This window comes from Entelurus aequoreus, linkage group LG02 (genome assembly GCF_033978785.1).
Source record: "Entelurus aequoreus isolate RoL-2023_Sb linkage group LG02, RoL_Eaeq_v1.1, whole genome shotgun sequence".
NCBI lineage: Eukaryota > Metazoa > Chordata > Actinopteri > Syngnathiformes > Syngnathidae > Entelurus > Entelurus aequoreus.
In genome coordinates, this window is record NC_084732.1 from 79,820,513 (window position 1) to 79,843,603 (window position 23,091).

A 23,091-nucleotide genomic window follows, 5' to 3' on the forward strand; every position below is an offset into this window, starting at 1 on the left:
AGGCAACACATGTTGTAAGTGTCTATAATAGCTATATTAGCCTACTATTAAAATGACTTTAAAGTCTTATATACGTGTTATAATGAAGGCAACACATGATGTAAGTGTCTATATTAGCTATATTAGCTTACTATCAAAATTACTTGAAAATCTTATATAAGTGTTACAATGAAGGCAACACATGATGTAAGTGTCTATATTAACTATATTAGCCTACTATCAAAATGACTTTAAAGTCTTATATAAGTGTTATAATAAAAGGCAACACATGATGTAAGTGTCTATATTAGCTATGTTAGCCTACCATCAAAATGACTTTAAATTCTTATATAAGTGTTATAATGAAGGCAACACATGATATACGTGTCTATATTAGCTATATTAGCCTACTATCAAAATTAATTTGAAAGTCTTATATAAGTGTTATAATGAAGGCAACACATGATACAAGTGTCTATATCAGCTATATTAGCCTACTATCAAAATTAATTTGATAGTCTTATATAAGTGTTATAATAAAGGCAACACATGATGTAAGTGTCTATATTAGCTATATTAGCCGACTATCAAAATGACTAAAGTCTTATATAAGTGTTATAATGAAGGCAACACAGGATGTAAGTGTCTATATAAGCCTACTATCAAAATGACTTTAAATTCTTATATACGTGTTATAATGAAGGCAACACATGGTTTAAGTGTCTATATTAGCTGTATTAGCCTACTATCAAAATGACTTTGAAATTCTTATATAAGTGTTATAATGAAGTCAACACATGTTGTAAGTGTCTATATTAGCTATATTAGCCTACTATTAATATGACTTTAAAGTCTTATGTAAGTGTTATAATGAAGGCTACACATGATGTAAGTGTTTATATTAGCTATAATAGCCTACTATCAAAATGACTTTAAAATTATTATATAAGAGTTATAATGAAGGCAACACATGTTGTAAGTGTCTATATTAACTATATTAGCCTACTATCAAAATGACTTTAAAGTCTTATGTAAGTGTTATAATGAAGGCAACACATGCTGTAAGTGTCTATATTAGCTATATTAGCCTACTATCAAAATGACTTTAAAGTCTTATATAAGTGTTATAACGAAGGCAACACATGGTTTAAGTGTCTATATTAGCTATATTAGCCTACTATCAAAGGTTGACGCAAATCTTCGTTGACAGAAATGTTGTCTTTAAATTTTTATTCTACACATTTTTGCAACATTGGAAATCATTAATAAAATGGAGACTTCTCACAGGATGAGATAACTTCGGGAAATTATTGGCTCAGAATGGCCAAAGGTATAGATGTGTGTGGCCAAGTTTGAGGAAACGGCAGACTGTCTTCTTCTAATGGATTTATTACAATCTTTGCAAGCTGGGTAAAGTTTGCTGTGGTCTGGAACAACATGGCACACAAACAACTATGAGACATGCAGCCAATTTTACATACAGATAATGTGTCATGAGACATGCAAATATAAATTAAATACACAGTCGACATAAGTAAAGGAAATTTAATGTGCTAAAATATACCTACAAACGAGGCATAATGATGCAATATGTACATACAGCTAGCCTATTTAGCGTGTTAGCATCGATTAGCTTGCGGTCATAGATTGACCAAATATGCCCGATAAGCACTACGGCAAATTAATAAAACTAACAAAGCTCACCTTTGTGCATTCACGCACAGCATAAAATGTTTGGTGGACAAAATGAGAGAATGGCAGCATCGCAGAAAGTTGTACATGTAAACAAACTATGACGAGTTCAAGGATCGCTGAAATTAGTATTACAAAACGGAAGGTTTGTGTCATGTTTGTTCTCCTACAGAAAATATATTAAAACAAAAAATGGATTTTTTTCTTCATCTTTTTCCATTTTCACACATCTCTGAACGAGGTCCAGGGAGCCACTATGGCGGCGCCAATCAATAATTACAATAATGTGCCGTTGTCTAGTGCTTGTGCTGTGTAGGGTAACCATGTAATACTTCATATCAGTAGGTGGCAGCAGGTAGTCCATTGCTTTGTAGAAGTCGGAACGCGCCGAGGATGGTTTGTCGTGATCCCGATATGCAGAGCACAGCGGGAGGCTGCGTGCAGGTAGAAAGGTATGTCACACTTAAACCAAAAATGAACAAAAGGCAAGTCCCTCTAGGAAAAGGCACCCTCCCGATTTTCCCGGGAGACTCCCGAATTTCAGTGCCCCTCCCGAAAATCTCCCGGGGCAACCATTCTCCCGAATTTCTCCTGATTTCCACCCGGACAACAATATTGGGGGCGTGCCTTAAAGGCACTGCCTTTCGTCACGTCCGCTTTTCCTCCATACAAACAGCGTGCCGGCCCAGTCACATATTATATGCGGCTTTTACACACACATAAGTGAATGCAACGCATACTTGGTCAACATCCATACAGGTCACACTGAGGGTGACCGTATAAACAACTTTAACACTGTTACAAATATGCGCCACACTGTGAACACACACCAAACAAGAATGACACACACTTTTCGGGAGAACATCCGCACCGTAACACCACATAAACACAACAGAACAAATACCCAGAATCCCTAGCAGCACTAACTCGTCCGGGACGCTACAATATACACCCCCCGCTACCACCAAACCCCATCCCCTCCAACCCCGCCGCCCCCCCCTCATCTCCCGAATTCGGAGGTCTCAAGTATTTAAAGTTAAAGTACCAATGATTGTCACACACACACGAGGTGTGGCGAAATTATTCTCTGCATTTGACCCATCACCCTTGATCACCCCCTGGGAGGTGAGGAGAGCAGTGAGCAGCAGCGGTGGTGGATGGCTATGCAAAACAAAAGTAAAACTGAACTGGCTGTAAAGTAAACAAAAACAGAATGCTGGACGACAGCAAAAACTTACAGAGTGTGGAGCAGAGACGGCGTCCACAAAGTACATCCGTACATGACATGGCAATCAACAATGTCCCCACAAAGAAGAATAGCGTACACACAACTTAAATAGTCTTGATTGCGAAAACAAAGCAGGTGCGGGGAATAGCGCCACAAATTAGTTAACGTGGACTCCGACTTAAACAAGTTGAAAAACGTATTCCGGTGTTACCATTTAGTGGTCAATTGTACGGAATATGTACTGTACTGTGCAATCTACTAATAAAAGTTTCAAGTCAATCAATCAAAGCACTCAAAGGAAGGCGTGAAGCTGCTACAGGAGAACACCAACAAAACAGGAAGAGTCACCAAAATAAGAGCGCAAGGCAGGAACTACAGCACTGCACACAGGAAACAACAACAAACTCATCATGTTTTGGTTAGTTATGTTCTGTTAGTTTTGGACTCCCTTAGTTCCTGTTTTGTGCACCTCTGGAATTGTTTTGGTTTCCATGGGGATTAATTGGGTTCACCTGCCTCGGGTTAGTGGTCGGTACGCTCACCTGCTATCGACCACTAATCAGAGAGCTATTTATTCGCGTTGCTCGTCACGCAACAAGTTACCTTTGGTTATTCCTGTGATTCTTGATTCTTGTTCCTGCGCTAAGCTTCGCCATAGCTTCCCATGCTATCGGCCCGCTTTTCTGTTTATTCTTGTTTTCTTGACATGGACAATAAACCACCTCCTACCTCACGCTGTCGTCCGGAGTTGTCCGTCTGCATCTGGGAGGAACGACCCCGCGGTAAGTTGCAACCCTCACGTGACACAAACTCAAAATAAGGCACGACAACCGGGTGGACTTTCATTTTTTTTTTAACCTTTTCTGCTGGTGGTGTGCCTCCGTATTTTTTTTTTAATGCAAAAAAATGTGCCTTGGCTCAAAAAAGGTTGAAAAACACTGATCTAGAGCAGCACACTGCAAAAACTGAAATCTAAGTAAGATTAAATATCTCAAATAAGGGTGATATTTGTTTATTTTCTGTCTGATAAGATACTTCTTCTCACTAAGCAGATTTTATATTAGAGTGTTTTACTTGTTTTAAGGGTTTTGGTCCTAAATCAGGGGTCGGCAACCCACGGCTCTTTAGCGCCGCCCTAGTGGCTCTCTGAAGCTTTTTTAAAAATGTATGAAAAATGGAAAAAGATGAGGGGGAAAAAAAAAATAAAAATTTGTTTTAATATGGTTTCTGTAGGAGGACAAACATGACACAAACCTCCCTTATTGTTATAAAGCACACTGTTTGTATTAAACATGCTTCACTGATTCGAGTATTTGGCGAGCGCCGTTTTGTCCTACTAATTTTGGCGGTCCTTGAACTCACCTTAGTTTGTTTCCATATATGGGCGAGGGCGGACCTACGTCACTTCCGCCTACCAATCCCCTAGCAGCCGGTCGCCATATTGAATTCGTTGAAAACAAACCAGCTCACAGCGAACACAGCATTGACAGAAAAAGCATTTAACGAGGTTTCACGCTATTTTAAACTGTTCTAAATGGCATATGATTATGTAAATAGTCTTTCCAGTGAGGCTAGGTTAAGATACGAGTTAAAATGTTCTGTAGTTGGATTGAACGACTGCCCTTACCGCCTTCCAGCAGATGCGTGGACTGATAATCCTACACAATGGCCGGACATGGAATTTGGAAATCTATATGTCTACCTCACAAGCGCAGCAGGTATATTATTTCATATCTATAGAAAGCCGATTCAAATTTAAACGAAACCGGTTTTCGAAAATAGCCTATACAGGCTATAGACTATATAGTATATACCGCATGTTATTTTTGTACAACAACAACTTCAGCTGTCGAACGTTATAAGGTACAAATTCAACAAGTACAACGTTAGCACGGACGGTATAGCCAAGTTGTGGTTAAGAATGTGGATTTTTGTTCCTTATATTTACCAGAAACGAAGTGATCCGAACACACGACCAGGGACTTTGGGGGACTCCAGTGAGAACCGTCCTCGTTTTCCCGGTGTAAAGCTGCGAGCTATTTGTCTCGTCTCTGTGGGCTTTTATCACGCTTTGGCAGAACAAAATACGACCTTTGTTTTCCCTGTTTCCGGTTGTGGTTAGCACAACCAAAAACAACACAGTTTTTCGGCATTTTGGAGGCAGAATGACGGGTTTAATCAGCGTAGGTCGACAGGTTAAAGAGTAATGGCAACGGTTTGTTTTCAACGCCAGTCTGGTTGCTATGGCTCGAAGAACCCGTATGTAGCTCAGTTGCCCGGATGTCGGCCCTGCCCCATATAACTTTCTCCGACTTTCTAGGACGTGTTTTATGCCACCTCTTTTTCTGTCTAATTTTGTCCACCAAACTTTTAACGTTGTGCGTGAATGCAAAAAGGTGAGTTTTGTTGATGTTATTGACTTGTGTGGAGTGCTAATCAGACATATTTGGTCACTGCATGACTGCAAGCTAATCGATGCTAACATGCTATTTAGGCTAGCTATATGTACATATTGCATCATTATGCCTCACCTGTAGCTATATTTGAGCTCATTTAGTTTCCTTTAAGTCATCTCAATTCAATGTATATCCCATGACAAACTATCTGTATGTAATATATATTAGTCTACTATTAAAATGACTTTAAAATTCTTATATAAGTGTTATAATGAAGGCAACACATGTTGTAAGTGTCTATATTAGCTATATTAGCCTACTATCAAAATGACTAAAGTCTTATATAAGTGTTATAATGAAGGCAACACATGATGTAAGTGTCTATATTAGCCTACTATCAAAATGACTTTAAATTCTTATATACGTGTTATAATGAAGGCAACACATGGTGTAAGTGTCTATATTAGCTATATTAGCCTACTATCAAAATGACTTTAAAGTCTTATATAAGTGTTATAATAAAAGGCAACACATGATGTAAGTGTCTATATTAGCTATATTAGCTTACTATCAAAATTACTTGAAAGTCTTATATAAGTGTTACAATGAAGGCAACACATGATGTAAGTGTCTATATTAACTATATTAGCCTACTATCAAAATGACTTTAAAGTCTTATATAAGTGTTATAATAAAAGGCAACACTTTTAACGTTGTGCGTGAATGCAAAAAGGAGAGTTTTGTTGATGTTATTGACCTGTGTGGAGTGCTAATCAGACATATTTGGTCACTGCATGACTGCAAGCTAATCGATGCTAACATGCTATTTAGGCTAGCTATATGTACATATTGCATCATTATGCCTCATCTGTAGCTATATTTGAGCTCATTTAGTTTCCTTTAAGTCATCTCAATTCAATGTATATCCCATGACAAACTATCTGTATGTAATATGGCTTTTAATTTGTTGTGGCTCCAGACAGATTTGTTTTTGTATTTTTGCTCCAATATGGCTCTTTCAACATTTTGGGTTGCCGACCCCTGTCCTAAATGATCTCAGTAAGATATTACAGCTTGTTGCTGAGATTCGATGACCTATATTGAGTAAAACATGCTTTAAACTAGAATATCAACTGTTGCAAAGCTGTGTCATCAACACTCACAAGTATAAAACTATTTTTTTTAAGTAATAATTTCTTACTTTAAGCATAGAAAAAAAAGATCATCATGTATGCATATCATTACGTCAAGATAATGGCACTAGCATTTACTTAATTTAAGAATATTTTTCAACATATTGAGCAAAAAGGTCTCTTTTTTTTTCTACCAAGAAAAGTGCACTTGTTATTAGTGAGAATATACTTATTTTAAGGTATTTTGGGTTCATTGAGGTTAGCTAATTTTACTTGTTTTGGAAAGTCTTGACAAGCAGAATTTTCTTGTTCTATTGGCAGATAATTTTGCTTAGTTCAAATAAAATACCCCTCATTTTTGTATTTTTTTTTCTTGTTTTTGAACACTGACTTTTCGCAGTGCAGCAATGGGTAATTTCGCTTCATCAGAGCAATGTCTTTATGTTATCGGATTTATCTGTACGACGTCATAATTTACTGGTAATTATATGTTTGGTATTTATCGTGCACCGCTATCAAAAACGAATCTGACATACAGTAACTACTTTTTTTTGTTTCTTGGAAAATGAAATGTATACAAATGGCCCCCGAATCCTTTGATTTTCTAATGCGCGGCCCTAAGGCGACCCGACGACCTACAAATATGGGGGTTATTTACTATTTATAGAACACCACTTTTCGCATGTATTTCTATTATTATTGCATGATACCAGCCTGCAGTGCCACGATGGAGGTGATGCACCGCAGCCACATGGGAGTAAATTGTAATATTTTTTTCTTTAATCCCCAAATCCCAGCAATGGCAGTCAGAGAGTAAATCCATGTTTGTGCGACCACTCACCGAGACTTCCTCGGCTGCTTTGCACCTACACTCAAAGCGGTGGGCTAAACAAGTGACACGAATACCAAGTGCGCCCTCATCTCCTCTTAATCCCTTTGCAGCGAGCCGGCAGTGCCTCAGCAGAGAGCATTCCAACATGGAGGTCTCTGGACGATTATTTAGCGCATGCAATTAACATAATGGAAGCAGCATAAGGTAATATCTGATTAGGAATTGAATTATCACTTGATGGGTGTCACTAAACCATTCTGTTGCTTTCCTTTTCCCAGGATGGGTGCAACATACTGACCCTCCTCCACCCATATTGATTATTAGATAGATTTTATATTGGGATGAAAATGCAACTCATGATCAAAACAGAGCGTTACAAAAAGTGCCTGCACCCGGAATTTTTCCTTTGACTCCATATTTCCTTGCGAACGAACACAATTACAGCCCGAGTCTCTGTGATTTTTGTTATTTAATACGACTGCAAAATAAGCCACCACGGGGCCAAAGAAAGTAGTGAGTGCTAGCACTTTTATAAAGAATGTGAGAAACACTATGCTTCTCTCCCTCTGCTCATTGCCCAAAAATGTTAAATGATTAATTTGTCCAATTCATTAGTCATTTTTATGTATTTATATTTATTATGTTTTACATATAAAACTATAAATGCTTTAAAATGTGTTTTGTGTAAATATTTTCAGGTGTCTAGAAGGGATTAGTTGGATTTATATTATTAACGATTCGGTCTTTGTTGGACAAAAACCGAGTTGTTATCAAAAAAAACGTTTTTTTAAGTATCCACAAGGTCGGAATTGGACCCTGGAGGGGTGCAGGAAGTTCCCAAAATAACTAAATAGTCCGAAATGCAACCAAAAGGGACATTTGTGTATATTTTGGACCATTTGACGCACCGGGGCTTTTAGGGGTTAATCCGTTTTGGGGTACTTTGGGACCTTTAGTTAAGTCTGGCAGCCTTTTCAGAAGGTTTCGGCAAGAGTTTCGATGTTTGGAAGCTTTTTTGTCTAAAACATTGAATGAATTTGGGATTTTATGAATTAGTTATCAATATTTTAAGTGATCCTTTTAACTAAAAAAGAACAGAATTTCAACAAAAAAGAGGAAAACAAATACTGTATCGATGTTTTACTCATCTTATACCGAACACAGTCATTTATATGTATTTATGTTATTCATGTTTTACATATAAAACTATAAATGCTTTAAAATGATTTGTGTAAATAGTTTTGGGTGTGACATATTAGTCGGATTTACATTATTTCTTATGGGAAAACTTTAGGTACGATTATGTCTTTGTAAGACAAAAATGTAGGTATTGCTGAGGTTTTTATCCCAACTCTAACTCTAGTCCGTTTTTGTTAAGTATCCACAAGGACGGAATTGGACCCAAGAGGGGTGCAGGATGTTCCCGAAATAATGAAATAGTGTTGAGCAAAAGGTCGGAAATGCAACCAAAAGGCAACACATGATGTAAGTGTCTATATTAGCTATATTAGCCTACTATTGTGTATATTTTGGACCATTTGGCGCACCGGGGCTTTTAGGGGTTAATCAGTTTTGGGCTACTTTAGGATGCTTTATTTGTGATAGTTGTGGCCTAAAATGTCTGGCAGCCTTTTCCAAAAGTTGCGGCAAGAGTTGTGATTTTTGGAGGCGTATTTATTTTTTAAAATATTGAATACATTTGGGATTTTATGAATTTTTTATCCATGTTTTAAGTGGTCCTTTTAACCTTAATCTTAACAAGAACAGAATTTCTACCAAAAAAAAAGGAAAACAAATACTGTAAAGTCATTTTGATAGTAGTCATTTTGATAGTAGGCTAATATAGACATTTACATCATGTGTTGCCTTCATTATAACACTGATATAAGACTTTTAAAGTAATTTTGATAGTAGGCTAATATAGCTAATATAGACACTTACATCAAGTGTTGCCTTCATTATAACACATATATAAGACTTTTAAAGTCATTTTGATAGTAGGCTAATATATCTAATAAAGACAGTTACATCATGTGTTGCCTTCATTATAACCCTTATATAAGACTTTTTAAAGTAATTTTGATAGTAGGCTAATATAGCTAATATAGACACTTACATCAAGTGTTGCCTTCATTATAACACATATATAAGACTTTTAAAGTCATTTTGATAGTAGGCTAATATATCTAATAAAGATAGTTACATCATGTGTTGCCTTCATTATAACCCTTATATAAGACTTTTTAAAGTAATTTTGATAGTAGGCTAATATAGCTAATATAGACACTTACATCATGGGTTGCCTTCATTATAACCCTTATATAAGACTTTAAAGTCATTTTGATAGTAGGCTAATATAGCTAATATAGACACTTACACCACGTGTTGCCTTCATTATAACACTTATATAAGACTTTTAAAGTCATTTTGATAGTAGGCTCATATAGCTAATATAGACACCCACATGAAGTGTTGCCTTCATTATAACACATATATAAGACTTTCAAAGTACTTTTGATAGTAGGCTAATATATCTAATAAAGATACAGACAGTTACATCATGTGTTGCCTTCATTATAGCACTTATGTAAGACTTTTAAAGTCATTTTGATAGTAGGCTAATATAGCTAATATAGACACTTACATTATGTGTTGCCTTCATTTTAACCCTTATATAAGACTTTTAAAGTACTTTTGATAGTAGGCTAATATAACATCATGTGTTGCCTTCATTATAACCCTTATATGAGACTTTTAAAGTCATTTTGATAGTAGGCTATTATAGCTAATATAGACACTTACATCATGTGTTGCCTTCATTATAACACTTATATAAGACTTTTAAAGTAATGTAATGTTGATAGTATGCTAATATATCTAATAAAGACACTTACATCATTGTTATATAAGACTTTTAATTTTTTGCGGCTCCAGACAGATTTTTTTGGGGTGTATTTTTGGTCCGATGTGGCTCTTTCCACATTTTGGGTTGACACCCCCTGCCCTGGATGGATAAAGGTTAAATTAAAATATGTAAACCAGTAAGTACATTTTTGTGTACCACATCACCCAGAAGGCTTAGCGCGGTAGACAGGAACTGGAAGTAGGGATGAGGTACAATAACAATGTTGATATATTGCAACACGTTGCTGGTCCTGCTTCATAACTTTTGATCAGACAGTCGACGTGACGTTTTCCCGCGGGGTTTATTCACTCGAGGTAACAATTCCGGTCCTAAATGCATTTTTAATTTTAGACGTACTCGGAACAAACAGCAGGTGTGGTGTCCTCGTGCTGCAATGGTAGTGGCTCTAAAAGGCTGAGACGCAGTCATTCAATAGCGTCGCACGCAAGACGACACAATCGCCACGAAGCGTCAATGGCCCGGTCTTGGCAGAGCGCCTCTCCCTGCAAAGCGCCGAGGGCTCTCGCCGTGCTCAGTCACAGCTATTCTTGTCAAGTTATTCCAGTTTGCAAATTGACTGAATGGAAGAGGTTGGTCTCTGGGGCGTTGGCGTGCACACGGGGACGGGGGGTGAGAAAATACTGCCAGAAGATGTCACCATATAGCATGTGCCGCAGTCTTTAGCGCTTGTCATATGCTGCCGACACCCCTGGAATTAGGACGTCTTTGCAGCATTCAGAATGACAATTTAAAGGCCTACTGAAACCCACTACTACCGACCACGCAGTCTGATAGTTTATATATCAATGATGAAATCTTAACATTGCAACACATGCCAAATACGGCCGGGTTAACTTATAAAGTGCAATTTTAAATTTCCCGCGAAACTTCCGGTTGGAAACGTCTATGTATGATGACGTATGCGCGTGACGTCAATGGTTGAACCGGAAGTATTCGGACACCATTGAATCCAATACAAAAAGCTCTGTTTTCATCGCAAAATTCCACAGTATTCTGGACATCTGTGTTGGTGAATCTTTTGCAATTTGTTTAATGAACAATGAAGACTGCAAAGAAGAAAGTTGTAGGTGGGATCGGTGTATTAGCGGCTGGCTGCAGCAACACAACCAGGAGGACTTTGACTTGGATAGCAGACGCGCTATCCGACGCTAGCCGCCGACCGCACCGATGATCGGTTGAAGTCCTTCGTCGCTCCGTCGATCGCTGGAACGCAGGTGAGCACGGGTGTTGATGAGCAGATGAGGGCTGGCTGGCGTAGGTGGATAGCTAATGTTTTTAGCATAGCTCTGTGAGGTCCCGTAGCTAAGTTAGCTTCAATGGCGTTGTTAGCAACAGCATTGTTAAGCTTTGCCAGGCTGGAAAGCATTAACCTTGTAGTTACAGGTCCATGGTTTAATAGTATTGTTGATTTTCTGTCTATCCTTCCAGTCAGGGGTTTATTTCTTTTGTTTCTATCTGCAGTTAAGCCCGATGCTATCACATTAGCTCCGTAGCTAAAGTGCTTCGCCGATGTATTGTCGTGGAGATAAAAGTCACTGTGAATGTAGATTTCGCGTTCTCGACTCTCATTTTCAAGAGGATATAGTATCGGAGGTGGTTTAAAATACAAATCCGTGATCCACAATAGAAAAAGGAGAAAGTGTGGAATCCAATGCGCCCTTGTACCTAAGTTACGGTCAGAGCGAAAAAAGATACGTCGTGCACTGCACTCTATTCCTTCACTCTCACGTCCTCATCCACGAATCTTTCATCCTGGCTCAAATTAATGGGGTAATCGTCGCTTTCTCGGTCCGAATCGCTCTCGCTGCTGGTGTAAACAATGGGGAAATGTGAGGAGCCCTTCAACCTGTGACGTCACGCTACTTCCGGTACAGGCAAGGCTTTTTTTTATCAGCGACCAAAAGTTGCGAACTTTATCGTCGATATTCTCTACTAAATCCTTTCAGCAAAAATATGGCAATATCGTGAAATGATCAAGTATGACACATAGAATGGATCTGCTATCCCCTTTTTAAATAAAAAAAAATCATTTCAGTAGGCTTTTAAGGCTTGGGTCTCGCACGATTGTTCACACCGCAATGTCAAAACAGCGCGGTGTTGTGCACTAAATAGGATTACGTTGGTTGATTATAAAGAATATTCTTGTTATGTCCAACATTCTTCCATTGGTCATTTTTGTGATCTATTGCCATGCCGTCCCTCAAAATTAGAGATGTCCGATAACGGCTTTTTTGCCGATATCCGATATTGTCCAACTCTGAATTACCGATTCCGATACCAGCCGATACCGATATACACAGTCGTGGAATTAACACATTATTATGCCTAATTTTGTCGTGATGCCCCGCTGGATGCATTAAACAATGTAACAAGGTTTTCCAAAATAAATCAACTCAAGTTATGGAAAAAAATGCCAACATGGGACTGCCCCACTGGATGCATTAAACAATGTAACTTTACCATGAATTGATTAACGTGGACCCCGACTTAAACAAGTTGAAAAACGTATTCGCGTGATACCATTTAGTGGTCAATTGTACGGAATATGTACTGTACTGTGCAATCTACTAATACAAGTTTCAATCAATCAATCAAAAACAAGGTTTTCCAAAATATTCGGGAGAATGGTTGCCCCGGGAGATTATCGGGAGGGGCACTGAAATTCGGGAGTTTCCGGGAAAATCGGGAGGGTTGGCAAGTACGGCTGGTGCCAAAACCCCAACTATTTACCGTATTTTCCGGACTACAGAGCACACATACTACATAAGCCGCAACCACAAACTTTTAGGGGAAAAAATATTTTTCCATACATTAGCCACACATATAAGCCGCAGATATATACGTTTTGAAATTAGTCATTTACACAGAAATATTCTGTAAATGTGTATTCCGAACTATAAGGCGCACCTAAAATCCTTTTTTTCCCCTCAAAACTCGACAGAGCGCTTTGTAACCCTGTGCGCCTAATGTAAGGAATAAGTTTGGTTGAGCTTACCCACCATGTACCGCAATGTTATGCGGTACATGGTGTAATGATAAGTGTGACCAGTAGATGGCAGTCAAATATAATAGATAAGTGTAGGCTGCACCGTTTGATGTGCGTCAACATACATTATGGTGTGTGTATAAGGTAAGAGATATTATCTGGCGTTTTGTTTCGCAATATTATGCAAAAACAACTTTTCTTACCTTCTGGTACCTGCTGATCTTTATTTGGGATCTGCATAAGTCCTGAAAAATTGCACCGTAGTCGATAAGCTTCTTCTTTTTCTCTATGTTCTTGTTGTGTGGCATTCATCCTCCGCTGTTGCCATTTCTAATATAAAGTAGTGTAAAGTTCTTACTTATATCTGTCAGTAAACACACCATGAAAGCGCTAAAACAAACCGGTGTAGTGAGTTTACATTATTCACCCAAGGAACTTTAGTTAATAGAGAGTTCCGGTCGGACGTTATTTCACGGGACACATTGTTTCCGGATGTGTAGATGCTGCTCCGTTATTGATTTAAGTAAAGTCTGAATGTCATTAAAACAGTTAGCTCCATCTTTTGACACTTCTTCCACCCCCGTCCTTGCACGCTACACCGCTACAACAAAGATGACGGGGAGAAGACGCTGTCGAAGGTGAGTCACGTAAATCAGACCGCCCACAAAACGGCACATCCGGAAGCGACTGTCAGAAAGCGGCTTGAAGATGATCTGTAAAACATAATCCATGCGACATTTTGACCAAAGAACCACCATTACATGTTATGTAGACCACAAGGAAGTGTTTTCCATTTAGAAAAAAAAAATAACAATGTGACTCCTTTAATGCGCCCTACAATCCGGTGCGCCCTTTATATGAAAAAAGATCAAAAATAGACCATTCATCGGCAGTGCGCCTTATAATCCGGAAAATACGGTACCTTATTTTTTTCTAAACCTTGTCTGTAACACGGCAGTAAAACGGCTGCTCAAACAAAACAGAAGTCATCGTCATGGACCCGCTAGCTGCGGAAGCCAGCTCCCCAATCAGCTAAACAGACTCAATAACTCCAAGGTGACGTTTTGGTGAGTTTACTGGGGTGAAATAGAATGAAGCAGGAATATTAAAGGCGAATAATAAATCATACACAAACCTCTTCACGCTGCATTTGTGCAAGGCAACTGACTCACTTTCTACACAACAGGCAAGATAGTCCAGAACAATAGCAACCTTCCTCTAGAACAGTATCAGTCTTTTCCTTCAGATTTTAAACTCCTTCCATCAATCTACAGCATGTCTGGGCAAATTAAGGCCCGGGGCCATGAAGCTTTTCAATCTGGCCCGCCGGACACTCCCAAATAATTGTTTTATATCTTTAAGATGGACTGTAGCTGCCATTATGATGTGCAGTGATGTTTTCACATGACCGTAAGTCTTGAACTATACAAAGTATTTCAATGGTTGGATGCTGCACTTTTGCATGATATACTAGTTACTATGGTAATCTAAGTCACAGATTTTTACAAGAAAGTTCTAAAGCGTAGTGATGCATCAGATGTATCAAATTGTAGGTGTTTTTTTTTGTTTTTTTTACCCTTCACGTTCCTATTTTGCTGTGTTTGTTGCATTTTTGTTGCGTTTGGCTTGATTGTAAAATGTCGATCAAGAGGGGGTGTGACGTTCAGATGTTGTCAATATACAGTGTTTTATCAGTCATAGTTAATATTGTAAATCCCACATTCTTTATTTACATGTACAGTCGTGGTCAAAAATGTACATACACTTGTAAAGAACATAATGTCATGACTGTCTTGACTTTCTAATAATTTCTACTTATTTTTTTGTGATAGAGTGATTGGAGCACATACTTGTTGGTCACAAAAAACTTTCATGAAGTTTGGTTCTTTTATGAATTGAATATGGGTCTACTGAAAATGTGATCAAATCTGCTGGGTCAAAAGTATACATACAGCAATGTTAATATTTGGTTACATGTCCCTTGGCAAGTTTCACTGCAATAAGGCGATTTTGGTAGCCATCCACAAGCTTCTGGCAAGCTTCTGGTTGAATTTTTGACCACTCCTCTTGACAAAATGGTGCAGCTCAGCTAAATGTGTTGGTTTTCTGACATGGACTTGTTTCTTCAGCATTGTCCACACGTTTAACTCAGGACTTTGGGAAGGCCATTCTAAAACCTTAATTCTAGCCTGATTTAGCCATTCCTTTACCACTTTCGACGTGTGTTTGGGGTCACTGTCCTGTTGGAACGCCCAACTGCGCCCAAGACCCAACTTCCGGGTTGATGATTTTAGGTTGTCCTGAAGAATTTGGAGGTAATCCTCCCTTTTCATTGTCCCATTTACTCTCTGTAAAGCACCAGTTCCATTGGCAGCAAAACAGGCCCAAAGCATAATACTACCACCACCATGCTTGACGGTAGTCATGGTGTTCCTGGGATTAAAGGCATCACATTTTCTCCTCCAAACATATTGCTGGGTTTTGTGGCCAAACAGATCAATTTTTGTTTCATCTAACCACAGAACTTTCCTCCAGAAAGTCTTATCTTTGTCCATGTGATGTCAGATGAAACAAAAATTGAGCTGTTTGGCCACAGTACCCAAGCGCTCCCCCATATGACCAATAGTCCCATTAGAGAGTGCGCATGGACACGTAGGTGTGAAAATACCAAAAAATGAACTATTTGAGAAATCAGACTAATTAAGTGCATGGAAACCTAGTGACAGGAACATAGCTACGGTAAAGATTTGGTAAAGAAGGGAAATATCAGCCCGGATGGTCGGGATCGGAACATCACTAGTTTCAGTACTTCAATATGTTGGCTCTCCAAAATATATATCCACGATGAAATGTAAGAAAAATGCTATTGGGCTTCACCCATAATAGTCGACCTAACTTGGGGGGAGAAAATAAACATCCATTTTTGCTTTCTGCCTCCACAAAAGCCTCGATGCATGCACCTGTGAGACTATAAGTGCACACTTTAGGTATAATTATGTTACCTGTGGCATACGCAAAAGTAAACTGCATTTAAAAACTTAAAAGCTCAACCGCATCAGACGATTATACAATTTACCCTAAGAGAGTTGAGTTGTTTACTGTAAAATAACATCAGTTACGCAACAAGGCTTACAACCCTTGACAGCTACACAAACACATTTTCAGTTTGCAAAACGGGCTTCCTGTTTATGTCACGATGTTAGTGATTGTTGCTGTGTGTCAGTCAATCAAATGTGTTTGCTGCCTTTTCAAAAATAAATAAGTGCATTTAACAATCATTAAAATAGTGAATGTCCAAAGGGAGCACCGTTTGCTTATACAGTTTCTTCAACTGGCTCAAAATATCAGTGAATATTTATCATGATGTGAAATGATATCTGTCGTTATCCAAAACAGTTTGTGCCCTGACCAAATTGTATATTATAGAGCAGAGAAATTAATGAATTTATTATTACTAATTGGGTCTATACTGACTTGAAATGTATAGATATGCATTTGATATTTTCAACTTTAGATTAAATCATAGTGATATCTTTCACAAAAAGGCCTATAACCAAAACTATACTCAGTTATAATCATTGATCCCTAAAAGTTACAAAAATCACTCCAGTGCAAGGACTTTAAAAATAAATAAATACATAAATACAAACAAATTTACTTCTGGCAACTAAAAAAATGCACATCCGAATTGCGATTCTTATTGTTTTTGATTAAATCGATTCAGAATTTTCAGAAATTAATTAACAGAGCATAACAAATAAATAAGTAAATAAATAATATAACCTGAAGAAATAATGTACTCTACCTTTCGCCCGAGTGCAGCTGGGAAAGGTCAAGCTCGGGCCCAGTGGGTGTTGTTGATAAATGGCTTTTGCTTTGCATAGTAGAGTTTTAACTTGCATGTACAGATGTCGCGACAAACTGTAGTTACTGACAGTGACCCTAAAGTGTTCCTGAGCCCATGTGGTGATATCCTTTACACGCTGATGTCGCTTTTTGATGCAGTATCGCCTGAGGGATCGAAGGTCCATAATATCAGCGTTTACGTGCAATTATTTCTCCAGATTCTCTGAACCTTTTGATGATATTATGGACCTTCGATGGTGAAATCCCTAAATTCCTTGCAATAGCTCGTTGAGAAATGTTGTTCTTAAACTGTCGGACAATTTGCTCACGCATTTGTTCACAAAGTGGTGACCCTCGCCCCATCCTTGTTTGTGAATGACTGAGCATTTCATGGAAGCTGCTTTTATACCCAATCATGGCACCCACCTGTTCCCAACTAGCCTGTTCACCTGTGGGGTGTTCCAAATAAGGGTTTCATGAGCATTCCTCAACTATCTCAGTCTTTTTTGCCACTTGTGCCAGCTTATTTTGAATCCCCAAATGAGCTAATATTTGCAAAAAGTCTGTTTGATTGAATATGGGTTGAAAAGGATTTGCAAATCATGGTATTCTGTTTTTATTTACCATTTACACAACACTGCACTTCTGTTTGTATTCTGTAACAGTTCAAAAGCTGTGTTATGTTTTGCGGCTTAGGACTATTTGTCTTTCGTGGAAAATGGGGCAACAATTGTTTGAAAAGTAAAGGTTGTCAACCAAACAGTAAATGCTCTATGATGGCAGAGAAACTGTACTTTGCTTAACTATACATTTCCAATCCCGCAAGGGGGGCTTAAATAGGTGCCAAGGATGTGGTTTCTCTTATTGACCCCTGTGGAGAATTTATCTTTACACTTGCCTTCTCGAGGGAAGTCGCAGAGGGTCATCTTCACACGCAGCGATACTGGCGGAGTCAGCAGGGAGCCGCCGCGTTGCTCAAGGGGAGGGCAAGAACACCCCGTACAGTACCCTTAAACCCGAGGACTATTTCAAAAAGGAAGATAAAGACGGAGATGTTTAATTGAAGCTTCCTCTGCTCCGGAACAAAGTGCAGTTCAGTGGACTCCGTCTCAATTCTGTGCTTGTCGTCACATCATAAGCTTTCCTCGTACTAATTAGCATCTCAAAGTTGGAACGGTAGATCTTAAACAATGCGCCGGGCTCCCGCTTACAATTTCCCCGTTCCATACGTCTATTACATGAGCCAACACCTCCGTCGCGCTGCCGGGAAAATTCAATTCTCCTCCGACGGATTACTATAATTATCTAACCCACAATGAAGGAGGAGCGGAGGATTAGGGTCCGTTTAAAAATAACCGCCATCAAATATATTTGGACGGAGCGGGCGTTTTGTCACGGCGGGGGTGGGGGGTTTGATTCCCTCCCCCCCCCCCTTCATTGTATTCGATTATTTTCTCTCTTAAGCTGCTTTGATCATCCGGCAGAGGATGCATTGGTAGCTCGCTGGTAGAGGATCTTCAAGTCAAAGCAGGGGGGGGGGGGGGGGGGGATGCAATTGTTCAAGTGGCAGTAAACTATTTAGAAAAAGAGGGATGGAAGCGGCATACACAGGGTCTCATAAAGGCCGGGAGCTCGCCAGAGGATCGCAAATCATCACCGGGAGCCAGATTATTGCACCGCCTTCCCAAGGTCATTTGCTATACCTGCGTTTTTGTTGTCGTTGCCGCCGCAGTACTTTTGCCTGCATTTCTTAACTTCTACTATCGCGCTCACGGCGATAACAACCGAGGCGGGAAGGTTATGCCGTTTGTTTTATAGCCGGAGTCTTCTCTTATCTGTGACGGCAGACGCCGCGCGGACTCTTCTGGTTTGTTACGCGCAACTTTTGTTACCGCTGATGGGTGATTGATTTGCGCGTGGCCGGCGTTGACAGCCTTCGGGAGGTAGTCCATCATGTTTTCCCTTTTATTAGTCTTTCATAGCGGGAAGTCTCAGCTGGCATGGTAATCGGCTGTTGAAGGCAACATGTGCGCCGCAGTTAGTGTGTCCTTAAAGGGGAATTTTTTTTTGTCATGACGGATGTACAGTATATAAGAACTCCGGCTTTATAGTGATTCCCAGAGCCCCAAAAAAGTCTGCGGGCTATAGAGCGTTTTCTATTGGGGCTCCAGTACTATGGAATGCCCTCAGTTAGAGATGCTACCTCAGTAGAAGCATTTAAGTCCCATCTTAAAACTCATTTGTATACTCTAGCCTTTAACTAGACCCCCTTTTTAGACCAGTTGATCTGCCGTTTCTTTTCTTTTCTCCTCTGCCCCCCTCTCCCACTATGGACTGGACTCTCACTATTATGTTAGATCCACTAAGAACTGGACATCCTACTGGGTTTTGACTTTTTCCTTGCCCGTATGTGGGCTCTGAACCGAGGATGTCGTTGTGGCTTGTGCAGCCCTTTGAGACACTTGTTATTTAAGGCTATATAAATAAACATTGAGTGATTGATTGATGTACAGGACTGTCTCAGAAAATTAGAATATTGTGATGAAGTCCGTTATTTTCTGTGATGCAATTAACAAAACAAAAATGTCATACATTCTGGATTCATTACACATCAACTGAAATGCTTCCATCTGTTGAAAAGCTCTATGGAGATGATGGTTTCATTTTCCAGCATGATCTGGCACCTGCCCACAGTGCCCAAAAACCACCAGTAACTGGTGTACTGACCATGGCATTACTGTCCTCGATTGGCCTGCCATCTCCCCTGACCTGAACCCCATAGATTTGTGGGGTATTGTGAAGAAGAAGCTGAAAGACACCAGACCCAATAATGCAAATGAGCCTAAAGCCGCTATAGAAGCATCCTGGGCATCCATAACACCTCAGGTATATATATATATATATATATATATATATATATATATATATATATATATATATATATATATATATATATATATATATATATATATATATATATATATATATATATATATATATATATATATATATATATATATATGTATGTATGTATGTATGTATGTATGTATGTATGTATGTGTGTGTGTGTGTGTGTGTGTATATATATGTGTGTATATATATATATATATATATATATATATATATATATATATATATATATATATATATATATATATATATATATATATATATATATATATATATATATATATATATATATATATATATATATATATATATATATATATACAGGACAAAAGGGATAAATTAACATTTAACATCACTTTTAACTCTTTTTGAAGACCTCTGCTAAGACGAGGGGTGATCCCCACAGACGCCACTTTCATACTTTGTTACGAGTTCATTTTAAATTTAATAGTGTTTCTCACCTTCTTTGTCAAAGTGCTGGCACTGCAATTTTCTTTGGCCCTGCGGTGGCTTATTTTGCAGCCGAAGTCAATAAAAAAAAAAAATTAAAAAAAGCAGAGAGACTAAGTCATCAAAGCTTGGCGTTCTTTGTCTGGGTGCTTGATTGTGCGGATGTTATGGGGCCAGACGGACTAGTGTGTTCCATGCCATGTTTGGTCGTACATTAACAGACAAAATATGACGAAAAAACTGAATCATACAAAAAAGTGGGCATATGAAAAACAAAGTACAACTGTAAATACATTAATATGCTGCTAGTCCTTAATATGATTGTTGATCATTGCTTGTTTTTTTCAACGATTACGTTCAACAAATGTTGACATTAAAATTTGTCCTGAACAATTATATTTGTCGTGAACAGTCGTGACGTCATCACTCGTGTTTTTCCTCGTTACTCGTTTTTAGGTCAGACTGATTGGAAATATGATTGGAAATATAATTACTAACCAAATGCCCTGCATAAGAAGGGACTCATAAACAACTGACAAAAATAAATGTGCAATGCTAAAATAATCAAACATGCTTAATAACGAATATGCTTCTTAACTAAACAGTCGATAAGACAAAAGTGCAAAAATAAATACAGCTTCACCCACTTGAGTCATATTTTTTTGCGCCGAAGAAACTTCTATGGCTTGAGCTCCAGCCTCCTTGAGATTGTCATTACTGCCACAAGTGGTGGAAAAGCATACGCAGTAACATATTGTGTCATTTTCCATTCTATTATTTTGTCAAAATTATGAGGGACAAGCAATAGAAAATGGATTATTAATCAACTTGTTCATTTACTCTTACTTTCTGTTTCAATATGTTCTATCTACACTTCTGTTAAAATGTAATAATCACTTATTCTTCTGTTGTTTGAATACTTTACATTAGTTTTGGATGATACCACAAATTTAGGTATCGATCCGATACCAAGTAGTTACAGGCTCATACATTGGTCATATTCAAAGTCCTCGTGTCCAGGGACGTATTTCCTGAGTTTATAAACATACGGTAATATGAATTTTAAAAAAAGGAAAAAAAAACATATAGATGTAATCGTAGTAGTATCCACTAGACACGCTCTTGTACTTGATATCATTGCAGGGGATGTCAGGTGTAGATCCTGTTAATATCTGCCTGCTTTCTGTTTCAACACTTCTGTTAAAATGTAATAATCGCTTATTCTTCTGTTGTTTGGATGCTTTACATTAGTTTTGGATGATAGCACACATTTAGGTATCGATTCGATACCAAGTATGTACAGGATCATACATTGGTCATATTCAAAGTCCTCATATGTCCAGGGAAACATTTCCTGATTTTATAAACATAATATGAATTTTTAAAAAATGAAAAAAAAAATCTATGTAATCGAAGTAGTATCGACTAGATACGCTCCTGTACTTGGTATCATTACAGTGGATGTCAGGTGTAGATCCTGTAAATATCTGCCTGCTTTCTGTTTCAACACTTCTGTCAAAATGTTTCCTGAGTTTATAAACATAATATAACACACGCAGGATTCTCACAGGCATCACAGGAAAGGTACATACAATACTGCAAAAACAATGAAACACTCCAAACTAACCTCTCGACGTGTAAAGTCGTGTCAAGGTACAGCACTTTTATATTTTGTAGGACGTGCAGTGCAGTAGGAAGGGGATTCATATGGCCCCGTTCGTCACGGTTTACCCAACACATGAAATGTGACAAATGGGGGGGGGTGCACTTTATATTTTATGTGGGATCTGAGCCAATGTCATTGTGGCTTGTGCAGCCCTTTGAGACACTAGTGATTAAGGGCTATATAAATACACTTTGATTGATTGATTGAATATGAATTTGTTTTAAAGTTTTAAAAAAATATCGATGTAATCGTAGTAGTATCGTACTTGGTATCATTACAGTGGATGTCAGGTGTAGATCCACCCATGGCATTTGTTTACATTCAGGTGAGCTACGGTGTGCAGTGAAGCATGTTTAGCTATTCCTCGTCCTGCAGGGATGATACTTGTAAGAAACTTACTTTATTTGTCGCCATGGAGACCAGGATTAGTGATTTAGAAGTAGCTAAAACACTGCGGATGGATGTTAGCTGCTAGCTAGCTAGCGTGGAAGGAAGCAGATAGGTTTAAGAGTTATTTCTTTTTACATAGCCATGTTTAGAGTAGCTAGTACTTTTCCTTTGTTTATTCTACCAGTCTCTCTTTGTCTTCAGATTGTCTTTTTTATGTCTCAACCTTGGAATGTGAAAACCTCCTCCATTGGTTTCTTATCAGTGTTGAGAGGGGGAAAGATGGGGGCTTTCTTTTGTGTGAAAAGAGTGTGTTTTTCCCTTGGAATGCCAGATCAACTAGAGCAGCCGATATGAATGTATTGATGAAGTTGATCTCCTAAAGCTTTGGTATAAACTTGAAAATATTCCAATTCTGTCTTGATGGTCCTTCTTACTCAGCATATATGTCATCAAAAGAACTTGGGATTGACCAGTAACTTAGATTCCCTGGGAAGAAGAACTGGGTTGACGCAACACTAGCCATGTCTTAACCTCTAAAGGCCTTAGTGGCCACATGCGTGGACAGCACCTTTTAGCTCTTATTTCCAAAATTGTGTACACTTCTAAATTTGGGTTTTATGGCCGCTTATTTGGACACTTATACTGCCATCTGGTGGT

The 23,091-nt window shown here is 38.5% G+C and overlaps 1 protein-coding gene across 2 annotated transcripts in view; it reads right to left on the reverse strand.

Moving 5' to 3' along the window:
* The window catches only part of LOC133664595 (leucine-rich repeat-containing protein 4C-like), a 165,093-nt gene that overhangs the window by 25,717 nt on the left and 116,285 nt on the right, over positions 1-23,091 (reverse strand). Inside the window, exon 1 of one of the 2 annotated variants that reach the window (XM_062069350.1) lies at positions 2,910-3,145. The exons of the other annotated variant lie outside the window; for it this stretch is intronic. The gene's annotated coding sequence lies outside the window, so the exon portion shown is untranslated. Of the gene's footprint in view, positions 1-2,909; positions 3,146-23,091 lie in introns of those variants that run through there. 2 annotated transcript variants of the gene reach the window in all.